Here is a 14,804-nt window from a genome sequence, read left to right on the forward strand (position 1 = left end):
TTGACAGATGGAAGCTGGCAGCTGATTGGCTGTCTAGCCTAAAGTGCTTTACACACCTCCCTGATGGTACCACTGGCTAAGACTCCACCTCAGCTCATTGGGTAATGAAAAATTTAGAACAATTGATGGATGAAAGCAGGCAGGCCGGCCATTTTGGGACGCTCATTGGACTTGTTTAATGCAATGCACCTTTGTATTTTCACATGCATTCGCTTCATGCTGTAACCACTGTGCATAAAAATTTGGAAACATGGCATACAGTGTATCATTTGGTGTCTAAGTCATGTTTCCCATATTTTTCCTTCCCAGATACTAGCCCGTTTGAGTGTTTGGGGCACTTTTTAGCTAAAATCATCCAACGGGGCCTAACTGCATATGGTAAAGCCTGCCTATTTTGAATGGTCTAGTGGCCCCTGCAACCTCCAAAAATATCAGGACTTACTTCCCCAATAACCTGCTAACTCACCCCTGAATTACATACTTATTCACCCTATTTTGTTCATTGGACTCATTTCTCATTTGAAATGCCCATTTTTGGGGCGCCAGAAATGTGCGTCTTTAAAAGGTGATTTCTACGATACCCCAGTTTTGCGCGTCGGACCTCAACTTTTCCCGTAAACGCAGAAAAAACGCAATTTTCAGGAGAACGAGACAGACATCCCCTCCCTCTGCCACCCACCCGCCCAACTGACAGCCAGCCATTAGACATGCACAGATAGTTCTGAGGGTCTGTCTGTGATGTCATAAAGGGCCTGCTGATCAATGGGCAGCTTTCAAATTGCTGCTGTATTTGATTGACAGATGGAAGCTGGCAGCTGATTGGCTGTCTAGCCTAAAGTGCTTTACACACCTCCCTGATGGTACCACTGGCTAAGATTCCACCTCAGCTCATTGGGTAATGAAAAATATAGAACAATTGATGGATGAAAGCAGGCAGGCCGGCCATTTTGGGACGCTCATTGGACTTGTTTAATGCAATGTACTTTTGTTTATTCATATGCATTCGCTTCATGCTGTAACCACTGTGCATAAAAATTTGGAAACATGGCATACAGTGCTTTATTTGGTGTCTAAGTCATGTTTGCCATATTTTCCCTTCCCAGATACAAGCCTGTTTGAGTGTTTGGGGCACTTTTTAGCTAAAATCAACCTACAGGGCCTAACTGCATATGCTAAAGCCTGCCTATTTTGAATGGTGTAGTGGCCCCTGCAACCTCCAAAAATATCAGGACTTACTTCCCCAATAACCTGCTAACTCATGGAAGCTAAGCAGTGTTGGGCCTGGTTAGTACTTGGGTGGGAGACCACATGGAAACACCAGGTGCTGTAGGTTTTTTCACATTACTTGCAAATTGTTAATATCATGCTAATATCATGCTAATATCAAATTGCTAATATCATGTCCTGTAGGTCTTTTTACATTACCAACACTTGATTTTTTTCAGTAATCCAATACAGTTAGGAAACTTTTTTATTAGCTTACCTGGTGATAGAAGCAGAAGAGGGCAAAAAAGTGCCTGTATCTCACCTACAGCCATACCACATTGGATAGGCCCAATCTCGTCTGATCTTGGAAGTTAAGCAGTGATGGGCCTGGTTAGTACTTGGGTGGGAGACCACATGGGAACACCAGGTGCTGTAGGTTTTTTCACATTACTGGCAAATTGTTTTTATTCTCTAGCTATTTAAATTGGAAACTTTTTCTTTTTATTGCCAGCACTGACATTTGGAAGAGGTCAAACAGACACAATAGCCATCACCTAAAGACTTACCACACTGTTTAGGCCCAATTCCAACTGCTTTTGGCAGCTAAACAGTGTTGAGCCTCTTTAGTAGTTTAATTTAAGACCCCCTGCTAATATAATGTCCTGTAGGTCTTTTTACATTACCAACACATGATTTTTTTCATTAAGCCAATACAGTTAGGAAACTTTTGTATTAGCTTACCTGGTGATAGAAGTAGAAGAGGGCAAAAAAGTGCTTTTAACTCACCTACAGCCATACCACATTGGATAGGCCCAATCTCGTCTGATGTTGGAAGCTAAGCAGTGTTGGGCCTGGTTAGTACTTGGGTGGGAGACCACATGGGAACACCAGGTGCTGTAGGTTTTTTCACATTACAGGCAAATTGTTTTTATTCTCTAGCTATTTATATTGGAAACTTTTTCTTTTTATTGCCAGTACAGACATTTGGAAGAGGTCAAACAGACACAATAGCCATCACCTCAAGACTTACCACACTGTTTAGGCCCAATTCCAACTGCTTTTGACAGCTAAACAGTGTTGAGCCTCTTTAGTAGTTTAGGTACTTGTGAGTTATCTGGACGCCCGATTTTTTGATTGTATGCCTTAAGTTAAGGCATACAATCAGATGCGATGCGATGCGATATCGCATCGCATCGCATCGCATGCGACCATCGGATGCGATGACCCGATTTTTCCATAGGAATCAATGTTAAAATGGACTGAGTCCATTTTAACATGGAATTCAATGGGAAAAAGGGGTCCTTTTCATACCCCTACTATCCAAGTGGGCATGGAGTTGGATATAAACCTGTGGCGAGCGTAGCGAGCCACTGAGCCTGAAGCGTGGCGAGCGAAGCGAGCCCCGCGAGGGGCCGGTATTCCGTGTCCCCTCTCGGGGCTCGCTACGCTCGCCACGCTTCGGGCTCGGTGGCTCGCTACGCTCGCCACAGGTTTATATCCAACTCCATGCCCACTTGGATAGTAGGGGTATGAAAAGGACCCCTTTTTCCCATTGAATTCCATGTTAAAATGGACTCAGTCCATTTTAACATTGATTCCTATGGAAAAATCGGGTCATCGCATCGCATCGCATCGCATCCGATGCGATGCGATGTCCCGATCCGACCCGATTTAGAAATCGGGCGTCCGGATAACTCACAAGTACCGTAGTTTAATTTAAGACCCCCTGCTAATATCATGTCCTGTAGGTCTTTTTACATTACCAACACATGATTTTTTTCAGTAAGCCAATACAGTTAGGAAACTTTTTTATTAGCTTACCTGGTGATAGAAGTAGAAGAGGGCAAAAAAGTGCCTGTATCTCACCTACAGCCATACCACATTGGATAGGCCCAATCTCGTCTGATCTTGGAAGCTAAGCAGTGTTGGGCCTGGTTAGTACTTGGGTGGGAGACCACATGGGAACACCAGGTGCTGTAGGTTTTTTCACATTACAGGCAAATTGTTTTTATTCTCTAGCTATTTAAATTGGAAACTTTTTCTTTTTATTGCCAGCACAGACATTTGGAAGAGGTCAAACAGACACAATAGCCATCACCTAAAGACTTACCACACTGTTTAGGCCCAATTCCAACTGCTTTTGGCAGCTAAACAGTGTTGAGCCTCTTTAGTAGTTTAATTTAAGACCCCTGCTAATATCATGTCCTGTAGGTCTTTTTACATTACCAACACATGATTTTTTTCAGTAAGCCAATACAGTTAGGAAACTTTTGTATTAGCTTACCTGGTGATAGAAATAGAAGAGGGCAAAAAAGTGCCTGTATCTCACCTACAGCCATACCACATTGGATAGGCCCAATCTCGTCTGATGTTGGAAGCTAAGCAGTGTTGGGCCTGGTTAGTACTTGGGTGGGAGACCACATGGGAACACCAGGTGCTGTAGGTTTTTTCACATTACAGGCAAATTGTTTTTATTCTCTAGCTATTTATATTGGAAACTTTTTCGTTTTATTGCCAGCACAGACATTTGGAAGAGGTCAAACAGACACAATAGCCATCACCTAAAGACTTACCACACTGTTTAGGCTCAATTCCAACTGCTTTTGGCAGCTAAACAGTGTTGAGCCTGTTTAGTAGTTTAATTTAAGACCCCCTGCTAATATCATGTCCTGTAGGTCTTTTTACATTACCAACACATGATTTTTTTTAAGTAAGCCAATACAGTTAGGAAACTTTTTTATTAGCTTACCTTGTGATAGAAGTAGAAGAGGGCAAAAAAGTGCCTGTATCTCACCTACAGCCATACCACATTGGATAGGCCCAATCTCGTCTGATCTTTGAAGCTTAGCAGTGTTGGGCCCGGTTAGTACTTGGGTGGGAGACCACATGGGAACACCAGGTGCTGTAGGTTTTTTCACATTACTGGCAAATTGTTTTTATTCTCTAGCTATTTAAATTGGAAACTTTTTCTTTTTATTGCCAGCACAGACATTTGGAAGAGGTCAAACAGACACAATAGCCATCACCTAAAAACTTACCACACTGTTTAGGCTCAATTCCAACTGCTTTTGGCAGCTAAACAGTGTTGAGCCTCTTTTGTAGTTTCATTTAAGACCCCCTGCTAATATCATGTCCTGTAGGTCTTTTTACATTACCAACACATGATTTTTTTTAGTAAGCCAATACAGTTAGGAAACGTTTTTATTAGCTTACCTGGTGATAGAAGTAGAAGAGGGCAAAAAAGTGCCTGTGTCTCACCTACAGCCCTACCACATTGGATAGGCCCAATCTCGTCTGATTTTGGAAGCTAAGCAGTGTTGGGCCTGGTTAGTACTTGGGTGGGAGACCACATGGGAACACCAGGTGCTGTAGGTTTTTTCACATTACAGGCAAATTGTTTTTATTCTCTAGCTATTTAAATTGGAAACTTTTTCTTTTTATTGCCAGTACAGACATTTGGAAGAGGTCAAACAGACACAATAGCCATCACCTAAAGACTTACCACACTGTTTAGGCCCAATTCCAACTGCTTTTGGCAGCTAAACAGTTTTGAGCCTGTTTAGTAGTTTAATTTAAGACCCCCTGCTAATATCATGTCCTGTAGGTCTTTTTACATTACCAACACATGATTTTTTTTAAGTAAGCCAATACAGTTAGGAAACTTTTTTTTTAGCTTACCTGGTGATAGAAGTAGAAGAGGGCAAAAAAGTGCCTGTATCTCACCTACAGCCATACCACATTGGATAGGCCCAATCTCGTCTGATGTTGGAAGCTAAGCAGTGTTGGGCCTGGTTAGTACTTGGGTGGGAGACCACATGGGAACACCAGGTGCTGTAGGTTTTTTCACATTACAGGCAAATTGTTTTTATTCTCTAGCTATTTATATTGGAAACTTTTTCGTTTTATTGCCAGCACAGACATTTGGAAGAGGTCAAACAGACACAATAGCCATCACCTAAAGACTTACCACACTGTTTAGGCTCAATTCCAACTGCTTTTGGCAGCTAAACAGTGTTGAGCCTGTTTAGTAGTTTAATTTAAGACCCCCTGCTAATATCATGTCCTGTAGGTCTTTTTACATTACCAACACATGATTTTTTTTAAGTAAGCCAATACAGTTAGGAAACTTTTTTATTAGCTTACCTTGTGATAGAAGTAGAAGAGGGCAAAAAAGTGCCTGTATCTCACCTACAGCCATACCACATTGGATAGGCCCAATCTTGTCTGATCTTTGAAGCTTAGCAGTGTTGGGCCCGGTTAGTACTTGGGTGGGAGACCACATGGGAACACCAGGTGCTGTAGGTTTTTTCACATTACTGGCAAATTGTTTTTATTCTCTAGCTATTTATATTGGAAACTTTTTCTTTTTATTGCCAGCACAGACATTTGGAAGAGGTCAAACAGACACAATAGCCATCACCTAAAGACTTACCACACTGTTTAGGCCCAATTCCAACTGCTTTTGGCAGCTAAACAGTGTTGAGCCTCTTTAGTAGTTTAATTTAAGACCCCCTGCTAATATCATGTCCTGTAGGTCTTTTTACATTACCAACACATGATTTTTTTCAGTAAGCCAATACAGTTAGGAAACTTTTGTATTAGCTTACCTGGTGATAGAAGTAGAAGAGGGCAAAAAAGTGCCTGTATCTCATCTACAGCCATACCACATTGGATAGGCCCAATCTCGTCTGATCTTGGAAGCTAAGCAGTGTTGGGCCTGGTTAGTACTTGGGTGGGAGACCACATGGGAACACCAGGTGCTGTAGGTTTTTTCACATTACTGGCAAATTGTTTTTATTCTCTAGCTATTTATATTGGAAACTTTTTCTTTTTATTGCCAGCACAGACATTTGGAAGAGGTCAAACAGACACAATAGCCATCACCTAAAGACTTACCACACTGTTTAGGCCCAATTCCAACTGCTTTTGGCAGCTAAACAGTGTTGAGCCTCTTTAGTAGTTTAATTTAAGACCCCCTGCTAATATCATGTCCTGTAGGTCTTTTTACATTACCAACACATGATTTTTTTCAGTAAGCCAATACAGTTAGGAAACGTTTTTATTAGCTTACCTGGTGATAGAAGTAGAAGAGGGCAAAAAAGTGCCTGTGTCTCACCTACAGCCCTACCACATTGGATAGGCCCAATCTCGTCTGATTTTGGAAGCTAAGCAGTGTTGGGCCTGGTTAGTACTTGGGTGGGAGACCACATGGGAACACCAGGTGCTGTAGGTTTTTTCACATTACAGGCAAATTGTTTTTATTCTCTAGCTATTTAAATTGGAAACTTTTTCTTTTTATTGCCAGTACAGACATTTGGAAGAGGTCAAACAGACACAATAGCCATCACCTAAAGACTTACCACACTGTTTAGGCCCAATTCCAACTGCTTTTGGCAGCTAAACAGTGTTGAGCCTGTTTAGTAGTTTAATTTAAGACCCCCTGCTAATATCATGTCCTGTAGGTCTTTTTACATTACCAACACATGATTTTTTTTAAGTAAGCCAATACAGTTAGGAAACTTTTTTTTTAGCTTACCTTGTGATAGAAGTAGAAGAGGGCAAAAAAGTGCCTGTATCTCACCTACAGCCATACCACATTGGATAGGCCCAATCTCGTCTGATCTTGGAAGCTAAGCAGTGTTGGGCCTGGTTAGTACTTGGGTGGGAGACCACCTGGGAACACCAGGTGCTGTAGGTTTTTTCACATTACTGGCAAATTGTTTTTATTCTCTAGCTATTTAAATTGGAAACTTTTTCTTTTTATTGCCAGCACAGACATTTGGAAGAGGTCAAACAGACACAATAGCCATCACCTAAAGACTTACCACACTGTTTAGGCTCAATTCCAACTGCTTTTGGCAGCTAAACAGTGTTGAGCCTCTTTTGTAGTTTAATTTAAGACCCCCTGCTAATATCATGTCCTGTAGGTCTTTTTACATTACCAACACATGATTTTTTTCAGTAAGCCAATACAGTTAGGAAACTTTTGTATTAGCTTACCTGGTGATAGAAGTAGAAGAGGGCAAAAAAGTGCCTTTAATTCACCTACAGCCATACCACATTGGATAGGCCCAATCTCGTCTGATCTTGGAAGCTAAGCAGTGTTGGGCCTGGTTAGTACTTGGGTGGGAGACCACAGGGGAACACCAGGTGCTGTAGGTTTTTTCACATTACAGGCAAATTGTTTTTATTCTCTAGCTATTTAAATTGGAAAAATTTTCTTTTTATTGCCAGTACAGACATTTCTAAGAGGTCAAACAGACACAATAGCCATCACCTAAAGACTTACCACACTGTTTAGGCCCAATTCCAACTGCTTTTGGCAGCTAAACAGTGTTGAGCCTCTTTAGTAGTTTAATTTAAGACCCCCTGCTAATATCATGTCCTGTAGGTCTTTTTACATTACCAACACATGATTTTTTTCAGTAAGCCAATACAGTTAGGAAACTTTTTTATTAGCTTACCTGGTGATAGAAGTAGAAGAGGGCAAAAAAGTGCCTGTATCTCACCTACAGCCATACCACATTGGATAGGCCCAATCTCGTCTGATCTTGGAAGCTAAGCAGTGTTGGGCCTGGTTAGTACTTGGGTGGGAGACCACATGGGAACACCAGGTGCTGTAATTTTTTTCACATTACAGGCAAATTGTTTTTATTCTCTAGCTATTTAAATTGGAAACTTTTTCTTTTTCTTGCCAGTACAGACATTTGGAAGAGGTCAAACAGACACAATAGCCATCAACTAAAGACTTACCACACTGTTTAGGCCAAATTCCAACTGCTTTTGGCAGCTAAACAGTGTTAAGCCTGTTTAGTAGTTTAATTTAAGACCCCCTGCTAATATCATGTCCTGTAGGTCTTTTTACATTACCAACACATAATTTTTTTTAAGTAAGCCAATACAGTTAGGAAACTTTTTTATTAGCTTACCTGGTGATAGAAGTAGAAGAGGGCAAAAAAGTGCCTGTATCTCACCTACAGCCATACCACATTGGATAGGCCCAATCTTGTCTGATCTTGGAAGCTAAGCAGTGTTGGGCCTGGTTAGTACTTGGGTGGGAGACCACCTGGGAACACCAGGTGCTGTAGGTTTTTTCACATTACTGGCAAATTGTTTTTATTCTCTAGCTATTTATATTGGAAACTTTTTCTTTTTATTGCCAGCACAGACATTTGGAAGAGGTCAAACAGACACAATAGCCATCACCTAAAGACTTACCACACTGTTTAGGCTCAATTGCAACTGCTTTTGGCAGCTAAACAGTGTTGAGCCTCTTTTGTAGTTTAATTTAAGACCCCCTGCTAATATCATGTCCTGTAGGTCTTTTTACATTACCAACACATGATTTTTTTCAGTAAGCCAATACAGTTAGGAAACTTTTGTATTAGCTTACCTGGTGATAGAAGTAGAAGAGGGCAAAAAAGTGCCTGTATCTCACCTACAGCCATACCACATTGGATAGGCCCAATCTTGTCTGATCTTTGAAGCTTAGCAGTGTTGGGCCCGGTTAGTACTTGGGTGGGAGACCACATGGGAACACCAGGTGCTGTAGGTTTTTTCACATTACTGGCAAATTGTTTTTATTCTCTAGCTATTTAAATTGGAAACTTTTTCTTTTTATTGCCAGCACAGACATTTGGAAGAGGTCAAACAGACACAATAGCCATCACCTAAAAACTTACCACACTGTTTAGGCTCAATTCCAACTGCTTTTGGCAGCTAAACAGTGTTGAGCCTCTTTTGTAGTTTCATTTAAGACCCCCTGCTAATATCATGTCCTGTAGGTCTTTTTACATTACCAACACATGATTTTTTTTAGTAAGCCAATACAGTTAGGAAACTTTTGTATTAGCTTACCTGGTGATAGAAGTAGAAGAGGGCAAAAAAGTGCCTGTATCTCATCTACAGCCATACCACATTGGATAGGCCCAATCTCATCTGATCTTGGAAGCTAAGCAGTGTTGGGCCTGGTTAGTACTTGGGTGGGAGACCACATGGGAACACCAGGTGCTGTAGGTTTTTTCACATTACTGGCAAATTGTTTTTATTCTCTAGCTATTTATATTGGAAACTTTTTCTTTTTATTGCCAGCACAGACATTTGGAAGAGGTCAAACAGACACAATAGCCATCACCTAAAGACTTACCACACTGTTTAGGCTCAATTACAACTGCTTTTGGCAGCTAAACAGTGTTGAGCCTCTTTTGTAGTTTAATTTAAGACCCCCTGCTAATATCATGTCCTGTAGGTCTTTTTACATTACCAACACATGATTTTTTTCAGTAAGCCAATACAGTTAGGAAACTTTTGTATTAGCTTACCTGGTGATAGAAGTAGAAGAGGGCAAAAAAGTGCCTTTAACTCACCTACAGCCATACCACATTGGATAGGCCCAATCTCGTCTGATCTTCGAAGCTAAGCAGTGATGGGCCTGGTTAGTACTTGGGTGGGAGACCACATGGGAACACCAGGTGCTGTAGGTTTTTTCACATTACTGGCAAATTGTTTTTATTCTCTAGCTATTTATATTGGAAACTTTTTTATTTTTATTGCCAGCACAGACATTTGGAAGAGGTCAAACAGACACAATAGCCATCACCTAAAGACTTACCACACTGTTTAGGCTCAATTCCAACTGCTTTTGGCAGCTAAACAGTGTTGAGCCTCTTTTGTAGTTTAATTTAAGACCCCCTGCTAATATCATGTCCTGTAGGTCTTTTTACATTACCAACACATGATTTTTTTCAGTAAGCCAATACAGTTAGGAAACTTTTGTATTAGCTTACCTGGTGATAGAAGTAGAAGAGGGCAAAAAAGTGGCTTTAACTCACCTACAGCCATACCACATTGGATAGGCCCAATCTCGTCTGATCTTGGAAGCTAAGCAGTGTTGGGCCTGGTTAGTACTTGGGTGGGAGACCACATGGGAACACCAGGTGCTGTAGGTTTTTTCACATTACAGGCAAATTGTTTTTATTCTCTAGCTATTTATATTGGAAACTTTTTCTTTTTATTGCCAGCACAGACATTTGGAAGAGGTCAAACAGACACAATAGCCATCACCTAAAGACTTACCACACTGTTTAGGCTCAATTACAACTGCTTTTGGCAGCTAAACAGTGTTGAGCCTCTTTTGTAGTTTAATTTAAGACCCTTCTGCTAATATCATGTCCTGTAGGTCTTTTTACATTACCAACACATGATTAATTTCAGTAAGCCAATACAGTTAGGAAACTTTTGTATTAGCCTACCTGGTGATAGAAGTAGAAGAGGGCAAAAAAGTGCCTTTAACTCACCTACAGCCATACCACATTGGATAGGCCCAATCTCGTCTGATCTTGGAAGCTAAGCAGTGTTAGGCCTGGTTAGTACTTGGGTGGAGACCACATGGGAACACCAGGTGCTGTAGGTTTTTTCACATTACTGGTAAATTGTTTTTATTCTCTAGCTATTTATATTGGAAACTTTTTCTTTTTATTGCCAGTACAGACATTTGGAAGAGGTCAAACAGATACAATAGCCATCACCTAAAGACTTACCACACTGTTTAGGCCCAATTCCAACTGCTTTTGGCAGCTAAACAGTGTTGAGCCTCTTTAGTAGTTTAATTTAAGACCCCCTGCTAATATCATGTCCTGTAGGTCTTTTTACATTACCAACACATGATTTTTTTCAGTAAGCCAATACAGTTAGGAAACTTTTTTATTAGCTTACCTGGTGATAGAAGTAGAAGAGGGCAAAAAAGTGCCTGTATCTCACCTACAGCCATACCACATTGGATAGGCCCAATCTCGTCTGATCTTGGAAGCTTAGCAGTGTTGGGCCTGGTTAGTACTTGGGTGGGAGACCACATGGGAACACCAGGTGCTGTAGGTTTTTTCACATTACAGGCAAATTGTTTTTATTCTCTAGCTATTTAAATTGGAAACTTTTTCTTTTTATTGCCAGTACAGAAATTTGGAAGAGGTCAAACAGACACAATAGCCATCACCTAAAGACTTAACACACTGTTTAGGCCCAATTCCAACTGCTTTTGGCAGCTAAACAGTGTTGAGCCTGTTTAGTAGTTTAATTTAAGACCCCCTGCTAATATCATGTCCTGTAGGTCTTTTTACATTACCAACACATGATTTTTTTCAGTAAGCCAATACAGTTAGGAAACTTTTTTATTAGCTTACCTGGTGATAGAAGTAGAAGAGGGCAAAAAAGTGCCTGTATCTCACCTACAGCCATAAAACATTGGATAGGCCCAATCTCGTCTAATCTTGGAAGCTAAGCAGTGTTGGGCCTGGTTAGTACTTGGGTGGGAGACCACCTGGGAACACCAGGTGCTGTAGTTTTTTTCACATTACTGGCAAATTGTTTTTATTCTCTAGCTATTTAAATTGGAAACTTTTTCTTTTTATTGCCAGCACAGACATTTGGAAGAGGTCAAACAGACACAATAGCCATCACCTAAAGACTTACCACACTGTTTAGGCTCAATTCCAACTGCTTTTGGCAGCTAAACAGTGTTGAGCCTCTTTTGTAGTTTCATTTAAGACCCCCTGCTAATATCATGTCCTGTAGGTCTTTTTACATTACCAACACATGATTTTTTTTAGTAAGCCAATACAGTTAGGAAACTTTTGTATTAGCTTACCTGGTGATAGAAGTAGAAGAGGGCAAAAAAGTGCCTGTATCTCACCTACAGTCATACCACATTGGATAGGCCCAATCTCGTCTGATCTTGGAAGCTAAGCAGTGTTGGGCCTGGTTAGTACTTGGGTGGGAGACCACATGGGAACACCAGGTGCTGTAGGTTTTTTCACATTACTGGCAAATTGTTTTTTATTCTCTAGCTATTTAAATTGGAAACTTTTTCTTTTTATTGCCAGTACAGACATTTGGAAGAGGTCATACAGACACAATAGCCATCACCTAAAGACTTACCACACTGTTTAGGCCCAATTCCAACTGCTTTTGGCAGCTAAACAGTGTTGAGCCTCTTTAGTAGTTTAATTTAAGACCCCCTGCTAATATCATGTCCTGTAGGTCTTTTTACATTACCAACACATGATTTTTTTCAGTAAGCCAATACAGTTAGGAAACTTTTTTATTAGCTTACCTGGTGATAGAAGTAGAAGAGGGCAAAAAAGTGCCTGTATCTCACCTACAGCCATACCACATTGGATAGGCCCAATCTCGTCTGATCTTGGAAGCTAAGCAGTGTTGGGCCTGGTTAGTACTTGGGTGTGAGACTACATGGGAACACCAGGTGCTGTAGGTTTTTTCACATTACAGGCAAATTGTTTTTATTCTCTAGCTATTTAGATTGGAAACTTTTTCTTTTTATTGCCAGTACAGACATTTGGAAGAGGTCAAACAGAAACAATAGCCATCACCTAAAGACTTACCACACTGTTTAGGCCCAATTCCAACTGCTTTTGGCAGCTAAACAGTGTTAAGCCTGTTTAGTAGTTTAATTTAAGACCCCCTGCTAATATCATGTCCTGTAGGTCTTTTTACATTACCAACACATGATTTTTTTTTAAGTAAGCCAATACAGTTAGGAAACTTTTTTATTAGCTTACCTGGTGATAGAAGTAGAAGAGGGCAAAAAAGTGCCTGTATCTCACCTACAGCCATACCACATTGGATAGGCCCAATCTCGTCTGATCTTGGAAGCTAAGCAGTGTTGGCCCTGGTTAGTACTTAGGTGGGAGACCACCTGGGAACACCAGGTGCTGTAGGTTTTTTCACATTACTGGCAAATTGTTTTTATTCTCTAGCTATTTAAATTGGAAACTTTTTCTTTTTATTGCCAGCACAGACATTTGGAAGAGGTCAAACAGACACAATACCAATCACCTAAAGACTTACCACACTGTTTAGGCTCAATTCCAACTGCTTTTGGCAGCTAAACAGTGTTGAGCCTGTTTAGTAGTTTAATTTAAGACCCCCTGCTAATATCATGTCCTGTAGGTCTTTTTACATTACCAACACATGATTTTTTTCAGTAAGCCAATACAGTTAGGAAACTTTTTTATTAGCTTACCAGGTGATAGAAGTAGAAGAGGGCAAAAAAGTGCTTATATCTCACCTACAGCCATACCACATTGGGTAGGCCCAATGTCATCTGATCTTGGAAGCTAAGCAGTGTTGGGCCTGGTTAGTGCTTAGGTGGGAGACCACATGGGAACACCAGGTGCTGTAGGTTTTTTCACATTACTGGCAAATTGTTTTTATTCTCTAGCTATTTAAATTGGAAACTTTTTTCTTTTTATTGCCAGTACAGACATTTGGAAGAGGTCAAACAGACACAATAGCCATCACCTAAAGACTTACCACACTGTTTAGGCTCAATTCCAACTGCTTTTGGCAGCTAAACAGTGTTGAGCCTCTTTTGTAGTTTAATTTAAGACCCCCTGCTAATATCATGTCCTGTAGGTCTTTTTACATTACCAACACATGATTTTTTTCAGTAAGCCAATACAGTTAGGAAACTTTTGTAGTAGCTTACCTGGTGATAGAAGTAGAAGAGGGCAAAAAAGTGCCTGTATCTCACCTACAGCCATACCTCATTGGATAGGCCCAATCTTGTCTGATCTTGGAAGCTAAGCAGTGTTGGGCCTGGTTAGTACTTGGGTGGGAGACCACCTGGGAACACCAGGTGCTGTAGGTTTTTTCACATTACTGGCAAATTGTTTTTATTCTCTAGCTATTTATATTGGAAACTTTTTCTTTTTATTGCCAGCACAGACATTTGGAAGAGGTCAAACAGACACAATAGCCATCACCTAAAGACTTACCACACTGTTTAGGCTCAATTCCAACTGCTTTTGGCAGCTAAACAGTGTTGAGCCTGTTTAGTAGTTTAATTTAAGACCCCCTGCTAATATCATGTCCTGTAGGTCTTTTTACATTACCAACACATGATTTTTTTCAGTAAGCCAATACAGTTAGGAAACTTTTTTATTAGCTTACCAGGTGATAGAAGTAGAAGAGGGCAAAAAAGTGCCTGTATCTCACCTACAGCCATACCATATTGGATAGGCCCAATCTCGTCTGATCTTGGAAGCTAAGCAGTGTTGGGCCTGGTTAGTACTTAGGTGGGAGACCACATGTGAACACCAGGTGCTGTAGCTTTTTTCACATTACTGGCAAATTGTTTTTATTCTCTAGCTATTTATATTGGAAACTTTTTCTTTTTATTGCCAGCACAGACATTTGGAAGAGGTCAAACAGACACAATAGCCATCACCTAAAGACTTACCACACTGTTTAGGCTCAATTCCAACTGCTTTTGGCAGCTAAACAGTGTTGAGCCTGTTTAGTAGTTTAATTTAAGACCCCCTGCTAATATCATGTCCTGTAGGTCTTTTTACATTACCAACACATGATTTTTTTCAGTAAGCCAATACAGTTAGGAAACTTTTTTATTAGCTTACCAGGTGATAGAAGTAGAAGAGGGCAAAAAAGTGCTTATATCTCACCTACAGCCATACCACATTGGGTAGGCCCAATGTCATCTGATCTTGGAAGCTAAGCAGTGTTGGGCCTGGTTAGTGCTTAGGTGGGAGACCACATGGGAACACCAGGTGCTGTAGGTTTTTTCA

At 40.6% G+C, this 14,804-nt stretch overlaps 19 non-coding genes and 9 pseudogenes across 19 annotated transcripts; all 28 read left to right on the forward strand.

Moving 5' to 3' along the window:
* Positions 1-1,526: 1,526 nt before the first annotated feature.
* On the forward strand, positions 1,527-1,645 carry LOC146013956 (5S ribosomal RNA). Its single transcript, XR_014446917.1, has one exon. It is a non-coding gene; the product is annotated as a 5S ribosomal RNA (ribosomal RNA).
* Positions 1,646-1,990: 345 nt separating this feature from the next.
* On the forward strand, positions 1,991-2,109 carry LOC146016623 (5S ribosomal RNA). The gene has a single exon (XR_014449508.1). It is a non-coding gene; the product is annotated as a 5S ribosomal RNA (ribosomal RNA).
* Positions 2,110-3,070: 961 nt separating this feature from the next.
* On the forward strand, positions 3,071-3,189 carry LOC146011897 (5S ribosomal RNA). The gene has a single exon (XR_014445078.1). It is a non-coding gene; the product is annotated as a 5S ribosomal RNA (ribosomal RNA).
* A 344-nt stretch (positions 3,190-3,533) lies between these two features.
* LOC146016625 (5S ribosomal RNA) lies at positions 3,534-3,652 on the forward strand. The gene has a single exon (XR_014449509.1). It is a non-coding gene; the product is annotated as a 5S ribosomal RNA (ribosomal RNA).
* A 346-nt stretch (positions 3,653-3,998) lies between these two features.
* LOC146010888 (5S ribosomal RNA) lies at positions 3,999-4,117 on the forward strand (annotated as a pseudogene).
* Positions 4,118-4,462: 345 nt separating this feature from the next.
* On the forward strand, positions 4,463-4,581 carry LOC146017269 (5S ribosomal RNA). Its single transcript, XR_014450144.1, has one exon. It is a non-coding gene; the product is annotated as a 5S ribosomal RNA (ribosomal RNA).
* A 346-nt stretch (positions 4,582-4,927) lies between these two features.
* Positions 4,928-5,046, forward strand: LOC146016626 (5S ribosomal RNA). Its single transcript, XR_014449510.1, has one exon. It is a non-coding gene; the product is annotated as a 5S ribosomal RNA (ribosomal RNA).
* Positions 5,047-5,392: 346 nt separating this feature from the next.
* On the forward strand, positions 5,393-5,511 carry LOC146011317 (5S ribosomal RNA; annotated as a pseudogene).
* A 345-nt stretch (positions 5,512-5,856) lies between these two features.
* Positions 5,857-5,975, forward strand: LOC146014257 (5S ribosomal RNA). Its single transcript, XR_014447208.1, has one exon. It is a non-coding gene; the product is annotated as a 5S ribosomal RNA (ribosomal RNA).
* A 345-nt stretch (positions 5,976-6,320) lies between these two features.
* LOC146017270 (5S ribosomal RNA) lies at positions 6,321-6,439 on the forward strand. Its single transcript, XR_014450145.1, has one exon. It is a non-coding gene; the product is annotated as a 5S ribosomal RNA (ribosomal RNA).
* A 346-nt stretch (positions 6,440-6,785) lies between these two features.
* Positions 6,786-6,904, forward strand: LOC146014039 (5S ribosomal RNA). Its single transcript, XR_014446998.1, has one exon. It is a non-coding gene; the product is annotated as a 5S ribosomal RNA (ribosomal RNA).
* A 345-nt stretch (positions 6,905-7,249) lies between these two features.
* Positions 7,250-7,368, forward strand: LOC146015148 (5S ribosomal RNA). Its single transcript, XR_014448077.1, has one exon. It is a non-coding gene; the product is annotated as a 5S ribosomal RNA (ribosomal RNA).
* Positions 7,369-7,713: 345 nt separating this feature from the next.
* Positions 7,714-7,832, forward strand: LOC146016804 (5S ribosomal RNA). The gene has a single exon (XR_014449682.1). It is a non-coding gene; the product is annotated as a 5S ribosomal RNA (ribosomal RNA).
* Positions 7,833-8,178: 346 nt separating this feature from the next.
* LOC146015437 (5S ribosomal RNA) lies at positions 8,179-8,297 on the forward strand. The gene has a single exon (XR_014448358.1). It is a non-coding gene; the product is annotated as a 5S ribosomal RNA (ribosomal RNA).
* Positions 8,298-8,642: 345 nt separating this feature from the next.
* LOC146011318 (5S ribosomal RNA) lies at positions 8,643-8,761 on the forward strand (annotated as a pseudogene).
* A 345-nt stretch (positions 8,762-9,106) lies between these two features.
* LOC146013964 (5S ribosomal RNA) lies at positions 9,107-9,225 on the forward strand. The gene has a single exon (XR_014446925.1). It is a non-coding gene; the product is annotated as a 5S ribosomal RNA (ribosomal RNA).
* Positions 9,226-9,570: 345 nt separating this feature from the next.
* On the forward strand, positions 9,571-9,689 carry LOC146017308 (5S ribosomal RNA). Its single transcript, XR_014450186.1, has one exon. It is a non-coding gene; the product is annotated as a 5S ribosomal RNA (ribosomal RNA).
* A 346-nt stretch (positions 9,690-10,035) lies between these two features.
* On the forward strand, positions 10,036-10,154 carry LOC146011899 (5S ribosomal RNA). The gene has a single exon (XR_014445080.1). It is a non-coding gene; the product is annotated as a 5S ribosomal RNA (ribosomal RNA).
* Positions 10,155-10,500: 346 nt separating this feature from the next.
* On the forward strand, positions 10,501-10,618 carry LOC146011008 (5S ribosomal RNA; annotated as a pseudogene).
* A 345-nt stretch (positions 10,619-10,963) lies between these two features.
* On the forward strand, positions 10,964-11,082 carry LOC146016483 (5S ribosomal RNA). Its single transcript, XR_014449375.1, has one exon. It is a non-coding gene; the product is annotated as a 5S ribosomal RNA (ribosomal RNA).
* Positions 11,083-11,427: 345 nt separating this feature from the next.
* On the forward strand, positions 11,428-11,546 carry LOC146011443 (5S ribosomal RNA; annotated as a pseudogene).
* Positions 11,547-11,891: 345 nt separating this feature from the next.
* Positions 11,892-12,010, forward strand: LOC146014132 (5S ribosomal RNA). The gene has a single exon (XR_014447087.1). It is a non-coding gene; the product is annotated as a 5S ribosomal RNA (ribosomal RNA).
* Positions 12,011-12,356: 346 nt separating this feature from the next.
* Positions 12,357-12,475, forward strand: LOC146010528 (5S ribosomal RNA; annotated as a pseudogene).
* A 347-nt stretch (positions 12,476-12,822) lies between these two features.
* On the forward strand, positions 12,823-12,941 carry LOC146016512 (5S ribosomal RNA). The gene has a single exon (XR_014449403.1). It is a non-coding gene; the product is annotated as a 5S ribosomal RNA (ribosomal RNA).
* Positions 12,942-13,286: 345 nt separating this feature from the next.
* LOC146011290 (5S ribosomal RNA) lies at positions 13,287-13,405 on the forward strand (annotated as a pseudogene).
* Positions 13,406-13,751: 346 nt separating this feature from the next.
* Positions 13,752-13,870, forward strand: LOC146016056 (5S ribosomal RNA). The gene has a single exon (XR_014448959.1). It is a non-coding gene; the product is annotated as a 5S ribosomal RNA (ribosomal RNA).
* A 345-nt stretch (positions 13,871-14,215) lies between these two features.
* Positions 14,216-14,334, forward strand: LOC146010726 (5S ribosomal RNA; annotated as a pseudogene).
* Positions 14,335-14,679: 345 nt separating this feature from the next.
* On the forward strand, positions 14,680-14,798 carry LOC146011291 (5S ribosomal RNA; annotated as a pseudogene).
* The last annotated feature ends 6 nt before the right edge of the window (positions 14,799-14,804 follow it).

This window comes from Crinia signifera, chromosome 6 (assembly GCF_055691185.1).
Source record: "Crinia signifera chromosome 6, ASM5569118v1, whole genome shotgun sequence".
Taxonomy (NCBI): Eukaryota; Metazoa; Chordata; class Amphibia; order Anura; family Myobatrachidae; genus Crinia; species Crinia signifera.